Source organism: Pyrus communis, chromosome 16 (genome assembly GCF_963583255.1).
Source record: "Pyrus communis chromosome 16, drPyrComm1.1, whole genome shotgun sequence".
In the NCBI taxonomy this organism is placed as follows: Eukaryota; Viridiplantae; Streptophyta; class Magnoliopsida; order Rosales; family Rosaceae; genus Pyrus; species Pyrus communis.
The window spans coordinates 7,217,577-7,233,262 of record NC_084818.1 but is presented as its reverse complement, the minus strand read 5'-3'; the positions used below and the strand labels follow the sequence as shown (position 1 = coordinate 7,233,262).

The 15,686-nt window shown below is 35.9% G+C and overlaps 1 pseudogene; it reads right to left on the bottom strand.

Annotated features, from left to right (window-relative positions):
• Window positions 1-7,888: 7,888 nt before the first annotated feature.
• LOC137719724 (uncharacterized) lies at window positions 7,889-15,686 on the bottom strand (annotated as a pseudogene).

Below are 15,686 nucleotides of genomic sequence, written 5' to 3'. Positions count from 1 at the left end.
CCACCAGGTTGATTAAGGATATCAAGTTGCAGATTATGGAAAAGGTAAAACAAGCACTTCAGGAGGATACGGATACTAATTTGGATAATATTCTCCCTCTTCTTCGTTCGGATGTTCAAAGCCGCATAAGAGAGCCTTTTGCCAAGTTGAAGCAAGTAATTACTCACCTTGATAATCATATAAAATGAGGATTGTATCTCTTTATCTTTTTAATAAGACTTTAATTGATTCTTCCTATGGCTTTTCTTGCTTTCTCTCTGATAATTTAACAACATGAATTGCAGGTGCCAATGCTTCGAGGGATGGATGAAGGTTTGTTGAATACAATCTATGAGAAACTCGAGCCCGTGAGGTATGCTAAGAACAGCTTCATTATTCAAAAGGGTAAACCACTTGACAAGATGCTCTACATTGTAGACGGAGATTTATCCTTTCAAAACAGGTCTTCTGATGATTCGAGATGAGGTGCAACACTAGTATGTGGAGAAGAACTTCTACGTTGGCCATTCTACTTTAACTTCCGTTACAGCTTACTGTTGGCAACTGAATCTGTCAAGGCAATTGGTGTTGTTGAAGCCCTGGCTCTCAACTTACATGACTTACGAACTGTAAGCTCTTAATCAAATGCAAATTTCCCTTATTACAATTGAGCATCCATAGGAAAATTAATTGGGACAAGAGAGATCCAAGAATTACCCGTATTTAAACTATCAAACAAAACTTTCATGCTTTCAGTGCAGTCCTTCACGTGGGGGGTATTTAAGCATAATGTGTGGAGTAAACAACACATATTGAGTGATATATAGCACGAAGATCGTCTCATCTGATATCATATTAAAATTGAGCATCCATCTTAGTTAAAATCATTGGCAATAAGAGGCAGATGGTCCAAAACTAATTAAATTATTACGCAAAATTTTATTTTCCTGATATGAGATTCATATAGTCTGACAACTTTAATAAGCCTATAAAAAAAACTCTAACAGCCTCAGTTTGATTGTAATTTGGCTAGATATTCTTTTACTTGAAGTAACGAACTCTAACAACCCTTTTGTTGTTGTGAATTGATAGATATACAATCAATCAGACATTGAAGAAATAGAGAAGCCTAGACACAGAAAAATGATGAAGGAGGAGATGGAGCGAAACTTAGATTGGTGGATACCTAGAAATAAAATTTCTATAAAGTTGAATCCGGATGTAAAGTCGCGGATCATGGAAAAGGTAGATGAACAATTTCAACAAGACAATGGTGTTTATTGGGATACGCTCGATTGGGATCGTCTCTTTTATCGTCTTCCCCGGGATTTGCAAGACGAGATCGAAAGTTACATGCCATTGGCACGGTTGAAGAAGGTAAAGTTTCTTCAAGTCTATGAAACATGTGATATTAGAGCTCCCAGGCATTTAATTAGAGCATAACTAATATACTATAAAAACAAACAAAAAGAAAAAAGAAGCTGTCAAATAGAAGAATTCACGGGCCAATGAAAACCATCCACTTGGAACTTTCTAACCCCTAGCCTTTCACACCAGTAAATTTTAAAAGGAAAACCATCCACTTGAATACTTTTTTATATAACTTGAAGCATGTCAACATTTGCAGCTATAATCATCCGAATAACCCAAAATGGTATAAATAAAGGGTGATTTGGTATAAAATCAATAAAAAGTTACAATATTAATAATCTATCAATCATATTTATGCTAATTATAAACAAGTCAATCATGTATTGTGATACTTAAATGCATTTAAGATAAACAAAAATTACAAAATGTGTCATTATAGCTGGCATCCACTTTAAATGACACTCCCTTTCTCATATTTTCATATGTTGGAATAGGTCAATATGGATTCAGACACTGCAATGTAGTGTCTAATTTTTTATTTTGGTTTTATTGGATTTAGGCACAACGTTGCATTGTTTGTTTTCTGGTTTTGCTTTTTTATCATTCACACCTCATGCAACTCCTAATTTTCGCAGTCAGATTCAGACACTGCAATGTGCGTTTCCTGTTATGTTTTTTACATTATTTTTACATTTGGATTCAAACACTGCAATGTAGTGTTCTTTTCCTGGTTCTATTTTTTACATTTTTATTCAGACACTGCAATGCAATGTTTGTTTCCTGACTCTTTTTTTTTTTTTTGTTACGTTGTGATTTAGGCACTGTGTTGCAGTGTCCTTTTCCTGGTTCTGTTTTTTCCATCTTTTATCATTCGCACTTCGCGCGACTCCTTTTACATTTAAATTCAAACACACGATGTGTCTGTTTCCTGATTCTGAATTGCAAACCATAAAACTCTTTGCAAACGCACCTTTAATTCAAGAGGGTTTTGATGGACACTACCCTTAAGAGAATCTCCATGTCCAAAGCCTTTGGAGGTTTGCTGGATATCTATTACATCCTTTTTTTTTTTTTCGCTTGCGTTTTGTTTTTCCTGCTAATAGTTGCACTTTTCTTTGGAATTCTTTTTTTTTTTTTTCCCTCTCTCCTTTGTGATTGTGTTTGGTATTGGGAAAGTTTCAGAGCACTGGGATTAATTGAACTATTTATTCGGTGCAATGCAGTGTCCGTTTTCTGGTTCCCTTTATTTTAATTGAGCAGACTCCTCCATGTAAACGAAGGACGAGAGACTGATAGAATATATATGTTCTAACTATTTATAGGATTCAGATCCTCTTAAGAAGTTCCATAGGAATAGAAATCCAACGGCCAAAGCCTCTTCCTCTGCCTCTCTTTCCCCTCATGTTCTCTTTCTCCTTCGCACCTCCACGCCCCACTGTTGTTAACAAATCCCAAATTCAATTGCAGGTCATTTGTGCTCTAAGTTAGATTTATTTTTTCGTTATCCCTTATTGTTTTAGTTTTTTATTTGTCATTTCTTTCTTGTTCTTCTTCATCTTTGAGATTTCTCTCTCTATAATTCTTCCATAGTTATGAAAAATATCTCTGCAACCAAAAGACATTGGTTTGCACAACCCCTCTCTTTGTTGTTTCGTTAACATCGGCTGAGATTTTAAGGCTGAGGGACTTGCAATTGAGGGATGTGGTGGTGCTGAGGCTGATTTTTGAGAGGGTAAGGTGAAGGACCTACAATTAGTGGTTGTGGTTGTAGCGGTGTTGTGGCTGATTTTGAGGTGGGGTTGAATTTAATTTGGAATTTGAGGAGTTGGTGGTTCGAGGTTGAGAGCTTCGCAATGAGGGAGAAAAAGAAGAGTTGAGGGAAAAAGATGAAAGATAATGGATTTTGGTCGTTGGATTTGTATCAATGGAAGAGATCCATTGGTCCAGAGGATCTCTACAAAATTGAACCAGAGAAGATCTAAATTCGTATTTATAATAGCTTAAGCACATATGACATTCATAGAGAGAGAAAGTGAGAAGGATAGAAGAGTCAAATTCTAACTATTTATAATGACTTAGTGTTAAAGCCTATGTAGTATTCATTATTGACCTATGCCTCACTAATAAAAATATATTATTTATTAAGTACAAAACAAAAATATGTCTGGAGTTGCAATTACCTTTAACTAAAACCTGGAAAAAATAATACAAATATGCTATACAAAAGTGAGCAGTAGAAATAGGAAAAGCATGATACTTATGGGGTTGCAATAATGTCACTGACAGAAAAAGAAAAAAAAGTTATGATTGTGGCATTAGTTACGTTTTTTATTCTCACGATTCATTTAAGAATAATATTAAGGAGATCATTAAAAAAAAGAGACAATAATAGATGTTGTATTAGTTATGCTTTTTATTCTCCCTCTTCTTCCTTCGGATGTTCAAAGCCGCATAAAAGAGCATTTTGCCAAGTTGAAGCAAGTAATTACTCACCTTGATAATCATATAAAACAAGGATTATATCTCTTTATCTTTTTAATAAGAATTTAATTAATTCTTCCTATGGCTTTTCTTGCTTTCTCTCTGATAGTATGACAACATGAATTTCAGGTGCCAATGCTTCGAGGGATAGATGAAGATGTGTTGAAAATAATCTGTCAGAAACTCAAGCCCGTGAGGTATACTGAGAACAGCTTTATAATTCAAAAGGGTGAACGACTTGACAAAATGCTCTACATTCTAGACGGAGATGTATTCATTGAAGAGGGATCTTCTGATGATTCGAGACGAGGTGCAGGACAATTGTGTGGAGAAAAACTTCTATGTTGGCCATTCTCCTCTTTCTTCCTTGAGACACTACCGTTGGCAACTGAATCTGTAAAGGCAATTGGGGTTGTTGAAGCCCTTGCTCTCGACCACATCGACTTATTTCGTGTAAGCTCTTAATCAAATGCACATTTCTCTTTATTACAATTGAGCATCCATAGGAAAATTAATTGGGATAAGAGAGAGAGAGAGAGAGAGAGAGAGAGATCCAAGAATTACCCGTATTTAAACTATCAAAAAAGATTTTCACGTTTTCAACGCAACCCTTCATGTACGGGGCCCTTTAAGCCTAATGTGTGGAGTAAACAAGATATATTGAATGATGCATAGCACATAGATAGTCTCATTTGATACCATATTAAAATTAAGCATCCATCTTAGTTAAAACCATTGGAAATAGGAGGGAGAGGGTCCAAAATTATTTAAATTATTAGGCAAAATTTTATTTCTCAGATATGAGATTCATATGGTCTGACAACTTCAATAAGCCTGTAAGAAACTCTAACAACCTCATTTTATTTGTAATTTGGCAAGATATTCTTTTACTTGAACTAACGAACTCTAACAACCTTTTTGTTGTTGTGAATTAATAGATATACTATCAATTAGACATTTTAGAAAAAGAGGTGCCTAGACACAGAAGAATGATGAAAGAAGAGATGAAGCGAAATATAAATGGGTTGATACGTAGAAATGGAATTCCTGAAGGGTTAAATCAGGATGTAATGTCACGATTCATGGAAGAATTATTTCAAGAAAAAAGGTTGTGTATTGGGATAAGCTCGATTGGTATCATCTCGTTTCTTGTCTTCCCCAAGATTTCAAAAAGGAGATCAAAAGTTACATGCCATTGACTAAGCTAAAGAAGGTAAAGTTTCTTCAAATCCATGAATCTATGGCTTTAATTTTGAACATGGAATTAGAGGCATTTATTTCTTTATAGCTCTTATCCCAATATCGGATGCATGCAGATATGATATTAGGGCTGCCAAGCATTTAATTAGAGCATAAGTAACGTATATTATACAAAACCCAACCTAGGCTACATAACAATCTAGCCCTAAAATGACTCACAAGTGCCCTTTATTTAGCCCCGGCCCTTGCCCATGATAAGGTGGAGCGTAAGTACATGAGAAAGAAAAAAACAAACAAAATAAAAAAGAAGTTGTCAAATAGAAGAATTCGCCGGCCAATGAAGGAACTTTCTAACCCCCAACCTCTCACACCAATATATTTTTAAGGGAAAACCATTCACTTCGATACTTTTTTTATATAACTTGAAGCATGTGAACATTTGTAGTTATAATCATCCAAAATAACTCAAAAATGGTATTAACTAAAACTAGGGAAAAAAAAAAAAATATGCTACAAAAAAATGAGCAGTGGAAGCGAGAAAAGCATGATGCAATAAAAACGGTGGAGATTAATGATGGATGGAAACGTTTTAAAATTCATGTGTTAGTTATAACTATATACTTAACTTATGTATTAGATTTTTTAATTTGTCAATTAATTTACTTAAATGTTATGAAATGTAGATGTCAGCATTCCGATACATGGACGAATCAGTGCTGAAAGAAATTTGTAGCCATCTTCAACCCATCAAGTACCATCGTACCGATGACATTATTGAACGGGGTGAACCAATTCAAATGATGTTCATTGTGGAAGGAAGAATAGGCCACCAAGGAAGGGAAAAAGGCGCAGGAGAAATCTATGGAGAAGAACTTCTATTTTGGCCATTCTCGACCTCTTTCCCTGACACAGTACCTACAACAGCTCATTCTCCTTTCGTAATTACGGATGTTGTTGAAGTCCTTTTTTTGACGGCTAGTCACATGACAAGTGTAGCCACCGAATTCCGGGTGCATTTCATTAAAAATTACGGCAGACTCGTGCAGAATGTTCGTAAGGATACATTCTTAAGATACTTTACTGAAGAGAATCTTAAGCGGGCCACAAGGAACTACACTGGTTTGAAATATCCAAATGAAGGAGGCTACGGAACGGTTTACCACACAAAATTAGATGGAAGAGCTGTCGCCATAAAAAAGTGCAACAGTGCTACTGGTGACCCATTCATCCAGAGTCAACGTCTGGTTCATGAGGCATTTGTTCTTTCTCAAACCAGACACCAAAATCTGGAAAGGCTGTTAGGTGGTTGTTTCCAGACAAGATGGCCTATAATGGTTTATGTCCGCACCAGTGCTTTGACTCTTGTTGAGCACTTTCACATGGACAAAGCGAAACTCTCATTGGAATCACGAATGAAGATAGCAGCGGAAACTGCAGGAGCTCTAGCACATGTGCACTCCAGGTCAGTCATACACGGAGATGTGAAGACGGCGAATATATTAATAGATCATTCAACTCACACTGTAAAAGTTACCGGTTTTGGAGCTTCACGATTGCTTGATGAAGATGAAGGTGCAATGGAAGATGAAGTATCAACTTTGCCAAGGACATCCAGATACTTAGACCCCGAGTATCTTAAATCACACGACATCTATAGCTTTGGAGTTGTTCTAGTGGAGCTACTAACACGTCAAGAGGCAGTTTCTTCTGACGGGTCTGAGACATCCCTAGCAAACGACTTTGTATGCTCAGTGCAAGAGGATCGTTTGGGCCAAATTCTCGATGGTGAAATAAACACAGACAAGTTTAGTTTTGAGATGGCCAAAAAAGTGAGCGAGCTTGCCGTGAAATGTTTGAGGCCATGGGGGGAGGAAAGGCCTTCCATGGAAGAAGTAGCTGCGGAGATCGAGGGAGTAGTGCAAACTATAATAAACAGAGTAGAACCTTCTACGGTGGACGATAATATATCTTCGGCTTCTAGAACTTCGGAGTGAAGTATTGATGAACTGATGCGGCTGGTTTCAGTTGGTGTATGCTTGTGAAGTAATTCATTAGTCGTGTAATGAAGGTTGACAAGTAAGATGCATTTGGTAGTTTGGGTATTTAATTTTATCTTTGCGGTTGCCCATTTAATTTTATATCCTAAGTGTAACATCCTCGTAAACAGAAAAGAGTAATGTCTATAGCTTTGGAGTGGGAATACGTCGAGTGCTTGAATTCTTCGAAAAGCAATGGCGAGTGGGAATACGTCTTGGACTTATTTTAATTAGGGAAGGCTGACGCTGAAGAAGTAGCCGTACAGGTTGAGAGATTGCTTTAATTTAACGCTAAATTACTTGTTCCAAGGATGCATCGCAACTTCAAAAAACATAAATCATACTCATGAATTTATATGCAGAATTCAACCTTACCCAAATAAATTCATGCCCAATTCACAAACTAAACTTACAAATATATCATAAATTGGTTGATTTTGTAGATCAATGACGCACAGCAATTTGAAAAACAAAAGGTTGCAATCCGTTGGAACCAAAATCTAATTGGATATACAAAAACTGTATATATGTATAATTGTGTGTGTATAATATATATATATATATATATATATAGAGAGAGAGAGAGAGAGAGAGAGAGAGAGAGAGAGAGAGAGAGAGAGAGAGAGGCGCACATGAAGGAAATGAGGGTAGTAACAGTATCCAGACGCACTCCCCCTCCTCCTTTTTCTAGCCTTAGGACCAGCAACATAAGATAAACTTACACAAGCAGAGTTATAAAATGTGGACTATATTATAGAAATTTACTAATTTACTAATATAACCACATTCACTTGAGAAAGTATATATTCACAAAGAAATCCAAATTCACCCAGCAAAAACGTGTTTTCTTTTTTTAGTTGTACATTGAGATCCCACATGCCCGCTCCAAAAGGGTTAAGAGCCAATTTGGTGGTTGTTCCTTCATGTTAGCCTAATCTTGTGGACTCCTAGTCTCCCAAAATCCCGGTTTTTCACGTACGGTTTCATATGAATCCATAACTTGTACCTGTGTCTGATCGCGTATATAGTCTCCGACAATATTACCTCTCTCGAGTCTTTGGTGTTTTGCAAAACCAATATCGTCATCTATGGCAGTCTGTTGTAGTCAAAGTGTCGCAGTAGTTTCTTAGCCTCACAGAAGCAGATTTGAGGATAGAAAGTTCACCATTGAGGAGATCCCGAGCCATTTGCCTCCGAATATAAAGTCTTTTGCATTTAACGGGAGAACTTACGGGTCCCAAAGACTATGCATACACTCAAGAAGCATAAAAAGAAGTTAATACATTAGTACTAGTCAGATGCAACATTATGTAAACAATAGAATGAGTATATCAAAAGTTCACTCTCTTCGTATGTTTATTACTGCTTCCCAAGTTATAGAACTCAATTTCATTAATATCTCAACCACAATGAGTATGTTACAACACGTCAATTGATTCAATATGAGGATGCTTAAGAATTCCTTAATTCACAAGAACTGTAATTGGTGTACGCTCTCGAGAATTAATGCATTACCATAGAAGATAATGAACTCTTGTTCAACTTAGCTTAGGCAAGTTCTGTAAAAGAAAGGGATAAAAAGTTAGCATCTTTACCTTGATGGATGCATCATAATCCTCAGCAAATTGGGTTAATTTGATAACATCTGATGTGCTTTAATCTCTCTGCCGCTCTTTGTTAAAGGACGTTGAGCCAATCGACCATCATGTTCTGAAGCTTCCTTGGCCAGGTCACTAAGCTCTGAATATTAGGAAACAATCAAGAAACTATTTGCAGATGGGTCATAAAGGTAAAATGAGCTCAGAAGCATATCAAGCAATGCATGCAAGTAAGGTAACGCACCTTGAGGAGAGGTGCAACATAGAACATGAGCAAATGCACGAAGTGACTGAAATTCCTTTCCCTTTTCCACTACCAGACCTAACTTCCCTATGTCACATACGATTATTGTAATCAGTAAAAGATTTTCATCACAAGATATCAAGTCATCACGCGGCCAAACGCATTAATTAAGCAAGACTGGAAATGGAACAAAAGAAACAGAATAATTGGTGACTTCATAGAGTACCACTAGATTCGGGTGATAAAGGCCATCATGTAGGCAAAGGAACAAAAATAGGGGGAAAAGGAAAAAGGAAATAAAATAGATACAGTGCATCACTACCAACTTGATGGTGAAAGAATCCATTGAAGAGTCGAAATCATTGACATCACTACTGATTGGTCTGTGATATCTCTTCAAAAGTTCCCACTTCATTTCATGAAGGACATCATGATGAGGTATCTTGCCCTGGATCTGGACCTGAAAATAGACCATGCGCATCCCTAAACATTTATAGATTACATATATCAAAACCATCATCTGGCAAAAATGATGTAGAACATGTATTCAATATCTTACTAATTATCACTGGGTTATAGAATAATTAAGTGCGCTTGAGTCTTCAAGCAAACTTACTAAACAAAGAGATTACAAGTGCTCAACTAAATTGCAATTACTACACTCCCATGAAAGACGTCCAACTTATCAAAGAGGTTCTTAAGCAAGTTTTAGATCAAAACTATTCTTGTTTATTGAGTCAAAGAGAGAATAGTTTTGTTACCAAAAACAAACTTCTAGTCAAAGTGTTAAATCAAAGTAAGAAGTGTTAATTAAGCTACAGAAAGATCTTCCCAAAATAACAAAGCAATCATTGTGACTAAAGTAAACTGAAATCCAAGACCGACCTGGTCGTGAATGTTGTATGAAAGTGTAAACCCAAAGTCCACCAGCGGGGTAGTATTTGAAAACTTTCCGTATCTTATCAGTACCTATACAATGACCACCAACGAATAAAAAGTTTTGCTAATTCATTAAAAAAATACATAAGAAATTAGCAGAAGGTCATTAAAATTTCAAACCCAAACGAGAGACATCTAAAACGAGTATGAGTTATAATGTTAATTGAGCCGTCTACAAAAACAAAAATTGATCAACTGTTTCAAACAAAAAAAGAAAGAGTACGTGTAATTTTAAATAGGGGAAACAAGCCATCTTAATTAAGTAGCATCTAACCTGTTCACCAGGAGAATAATTGCGGTCAGCAATGACCTGCCCAGATAAATGACAGGCATGAAAAATCAAGAACACTGTTCACCCGTATACCTGATAATATGTACAAATTTTAAAGTGAGCTCGTAACTGCAGAAATAAGTAGCATGAGAGAAATGAATTTGTTGTGCACCCCAATAACTGAACGAATATAAAGCAATAAAAACATAAAAAATAATCAATTTCCATAAGAGTGCAGACTGAATAAAGAGAATACAAAATTCTTGTACTCCATAACCAAATCAAGATGTGAGATAGAGAATCAAAACGCAGAGAGAGAGAGAGAGAGAGAGTACCTCTGAGAAATGTTTGTCATCATCACTCAACACAATTGGTTCAGAAGTCCCATCATGATTCAGAAAATCAGCGTCTGCAATCTATAAAATATTTTAATAATCCAAACAGGCATAATTAAAGAGGAAAACATTGAACTTGCATCATAAAGTTCATAACACTATTTACAATGGAATCTTTATAAATGTGTTACCAGGGAATAACCCTTCATGCTTCCCCATGCTCGAGAAGTAACTGCAAAATCCACCTTGAACAAGTGAGAATAAGTTTATAGATCTTTAAGATATGCAACTGCTGCAACTAACCATATGATTAATATCTAAAACAGTTTTGTATCCAGCAAGTCATATAAAGTCAGAATGAATAGGTTTATAGGAAAATGGAGATATAACTAATTTAAAAAATATGAAATTGGATGCCATTAAAATCTACAACACTGCTGGCACTGATTCATTTTCTTCAAAAAAATTGGTATTAAGTACAATTGAAGCAAATAATTCAGACAGATTAGGACATGAAAATTCTTTAAAATGTAGAAGCTTACCTAAAGCGTATGCATGCATGAAATCCTTAAGGGTGATACTTTTGGACATTTCAGGGAAGTTCTTGAGAGCCTGAAAATACGTCGTAACAATAATCAGAATATACAAGTTAATAACAAAGAAGTGATTAACAATCTCATATCTCAAGTAAGTATTGACTTGATTAAGTTTCAAAAGTTATTAAGCTGACGAGATGCCCCACTATTCCAAATTCTAAAGAATTTGTGCCACATTATTCTAGTTGTATTTGACTGGTTACTCTGGTTGATTAATTTTGTTGGAACATTCAAGATAATGGGACACTAAATTACATGCCACCAACAGTTTAAACCCCGAATAGAGATGATGAATTAAATTTAAAACATATACACGGTAGAGGTTTACGCATGAACGTCCCAAAAACATTAACCAGAGAATAAAACAATCAAGTACTTACCATCCTAATTGCCAAAAATTCATTTTTCGATTTGAGATCTCTGATTAATTGTTTCCTGATATACAGAGCTTTGGCGAATCAGCTCCAACTCATCGTTGCTCCAAAATATCTAAGAATATACAAACAACATCCAAGTCAAAAACACTGAATTCTTGCCATTCAAGAAATGCGTACAAACAAACAAATCAACTACATGTAAGGACCATTCATCAGTTAAATTCTTGTTTCATTCGTGTTCAGCCCATAATGCATAAACAAAAACCTCAAACTCCACAGAAAAAAATCTTTCCACAACATGGTAAATTAAGCTAGAACAGCAATCTACATTGCCAATTCTCTGCTCAAACAAAACGACAGTGGCAAGCTTTGCAGCATCACCAACTCCATCACTCAATAAATCTTTCAGTTCTGGAATGAGATTATCCGGAGCTAGCTGCTTCAATTATAAACCAAAACAAAACCTCTTAAATCATAAATTAACAATTTAAACTGTTATTAAAAGTGTGGTTAAAATCTTAAATGATTTGGGATTAAGATTTACCACGCTGTACGGAACCTTCAAAACGCAGTCTCCAGCTGTTATGCTCTTTGAAGCGAACAGAGACGTTCCGTACGCCGATTTCCCAATTGAAAGCGCCGGCCTTCAGCTCCAGCGACGGCAAGAAGTCGTCGGATTCGTCGACCTGGTAGAGAACGATGAGTTGAGCTTGATACTTGGAGTGTAGGAGAGGCTGAGATGTTGACGGCGGAGACGCCATCGGATTTTTCGCGCTCTCAGTAGCATTGCGGTGCGGGATTGGGACATCGTCCTTTTGAGGAGAGTGTTGGCTTGGCGCTCGACTGTCGTATCCACGCGGAGAAGTGTGGGAATTAGTCCCGGCTGGAATAATTTTGACTTCTGGTTTAATGGTGCGTAACAAAGATGAAAATAAGGGGAATTGGATTGAAGAGGGGTTGGAACAAGGAGAAGTTAGAATTAGATTCTTGTTAAAGTTGTTTATTTATAAATGTTCTGGAATCGAAATAGAAATCCATAAAACTGTTTACTAATTCAGCAGAATCGGAATATAAACTAGTATGATTACTAAAATGTCATTGTCCTAAATCAAATATTTTTTATATTTTTTAATAAAATTTGATATAGTATATAATAGTAAGAAAAAAAATTAAATTGCTTTTTTATTTCATATATACACTATAATGATTTTGTTTATTTATTTTTATAAATTTAAGTATTTACTTTAATTACAGTCTAGGGTTAATGAGTTTATAAAGGATAATCTTGGAAATAATGAAAGTAAGTGAGGGCATAAAGGGAAAAAAATTATCATTCTGATTGTCCCAGCAATCCGGAATCCAAATACCATGTCTATGTAGGGAATCCCAATCCTCCAAATTTTGGAATTGGATTCCAAAATTTTGTGTGGGTCCCACCTTTTCTTTTACTCCCCAAGTTTAGTACACAAAAGTATACCCCCATCATCAAAATTTAATTCCGTATTTTGATTCCGATTATGATTACGTAAACACACCATAAAAGGGAACGGGATATGGAATTACGGTGTTTGCGTGGGGTATGGATTATTGGCAATTTGGCATCATTATGGAGGGCGCGGACCACAACTCTTCAATAAACAAAAAAATATATAAGGTGCTAATCCAAGCTGATGAGTCTGTTTGACTAGACCACATGCATGATGAAAATTTTTATAGCCTCTCCAGGATCGAAAAGAATAGATAATCGTGATTTACCACTAATTGTTTCATTTTAAAATAATAATAATAAGTTGCAATAAATGATTTAATCAACATTCTAAGTTGATAGTCATACGACGTATGTATGAGAAATGTAGTCAAAATTGAATAGCTGTTGTTATAATGCTCCTCAACGTTTGGATCTTTAATATTCAATATTGTTATGCAACTATTGATGTACAAAATTAGGTAATTTTAAAACAATACGAAATGTCAAGGTGTGACGTTTATAAAGTTGGTTCGGTCACCAAATAAAGATAGTGTGTAAAGAGATAGAGATGGATAAAAAAAAAAAAAAAATACAAGATATATGTTGTTCACAAGTTAGGATAGTTCACGAAGGTAAAAGAGCCCTCATTAATAATGTAGAGTTTACATGATACAAAAGTTTAAGCATAATAATTATTAGGTAGTTCTAATAATGGTTTAGAGAATCTAAGACTCTAAGAAGCTTAATTGTGGGAGAACGATCTCCCTTTATAGTTGAGGAGAGTCTCATGTTTTCGTCTACGGTCAATGTGGACTCTTAGAGTTTTATTTTGGTGTTGACACATGTCGTGTTGTGATTGGTTTCTTGGTTGGTAAGAAACTCATGTTCTTTGACATGTGTGCCTCAACACGAACCCTTTAGTAGGTTACTAAGGTATAAAGTTGACCGGTATTCAGTAGTTTCGGGTGTGAATTGTGTGATGAAGTATGGTACAAATAATGTTCCCCAAGTTCCCAAGAGGAAAAGAAAAAAAAAACAAAAAAACCCTTTTGGTTGGGAACCTGTAAAATCCAAGTAATTTAGTAATCACAAAACTTTTAAGTACCGAAGTAAAGTAGCATATATGGGAGTCTCCCTAAATATGAATTGACAGTGATTCAGCAAGGAGAGATGAATCGTCAATAACATCTTTCGACCGCATTGCATGTTCCTCGACCACCTTGTTCCACTGCTTCGACAAGACCATTAACAATGAATGATAAAATTACCATATGATCAAATGCAATACAAAGATCAAATACGAAATTATCTTCAAAACATTACCTACTCAAAGAAGGAAATGAAACAACATCAATGGGTTGCTTCGAAAAATAACAAAGAAGACTCGTCAATTTGACAATGAAACTACCAACAAACAAATTGTACCATAACTACATTAGTTCATCATGTTTAAAACGTTATAGTTAGATCCACAAGACCCCTAGATGACTTAGGCTAAGAATCCAATTGGTTATAGCTTGTGGGACATAATCTTTTTCTGCAAAGACAATTTGTAGTCAACAAAATTCTTACCGTGTCATCTGGAGGTATTGGTTTGGCAAAAGTACCAATTTCACATATTTGGTGCATTTTGTTAAATTTTTACGTAGATTGACATAAGTGACAATAAGTACATTAATATTTTCAAGATCAGAACCGTCTATCTGCCATATTCCAATGGTCATATGGTTTCAAATTTGGTTGATTTTTGATAGAAATGATCTTTGAAAGAAGACTTAAGATAGACAGTTTGGATCGTTGACATACATTACTAAATGGGTCTTATAAAAACTTGTGTCAAAAGTTGTGTAAAAAAAGTGGTATGCACTTCCTTTCGTTTTGGGGGAGGGGAGGGTGGAGAAGCTTGCTATTTGGTGGATTGGAAGTGTTTGCTAATACTACTCTTCTGTCAGTAAAGCTATATGTTTTGTTGTTTGTTTCTGAAAGAAATTAGCAAACAAATACTCTGTACATGAGTATAGGATACTGATTCTTTCAATGTGTCCTGCCCTGGCATTCTTTTATGTGAAATTTGACTTATTTGTTCGAGATTGGATTTCTGTTGTATGCTCTATCATACTTGGACTCTTAAGTCATTTTGCTGCTATATTGTGGTGAAGTAATCAAAGATGAGTTTAGTTTTGAGATAGCCAAGTGAGCGAGCTTGCCGTGACATGTTTGAGGTCAAGGGGGGAGGAAAGGCCTTCCATGCTAGAAGTAGCCGTGGACCTTGAGAGACTATGTCAGGGTAAAGCATTCTGTGGTGGAAGATAATATAACTTGGGCTTCTAGTACTTCCGGGTGAGGTATTGATGAACCGATGCAGGTGGTTTCAGTTTGAGTGTGTGCTTCGTGAAATAATAGTGTCGTGTAATGAAGGAGGGGTGAAGCGTTTTCTCAAAGATTCTCCCTTATCTAAAGCAACCAGAAGTCCTAATGAGCTTTACGATTTACACATGAAGTTAACACTGGTATGGAATTGCAAACAGGAACAGATAATGAAACAACAAACCCAAGTATGTTCTATTGAACTGTAAAAACACGTCAAATAAGCACCTAGCTTGAACCAAACAGAACAATCAATAAATGTAACATTTGTCTATGCAATGTTTACCTAACCACCCAAAAAGCACTAGGAATCCCATAATTCATAATCATTCTGCATACCTTCCATATCTGCTGAATACGTCTTCAAGTTCGCGTGATCTTGTCCGTGATGACAAGCAACCAACACAGAGCCGTGAACCACCAT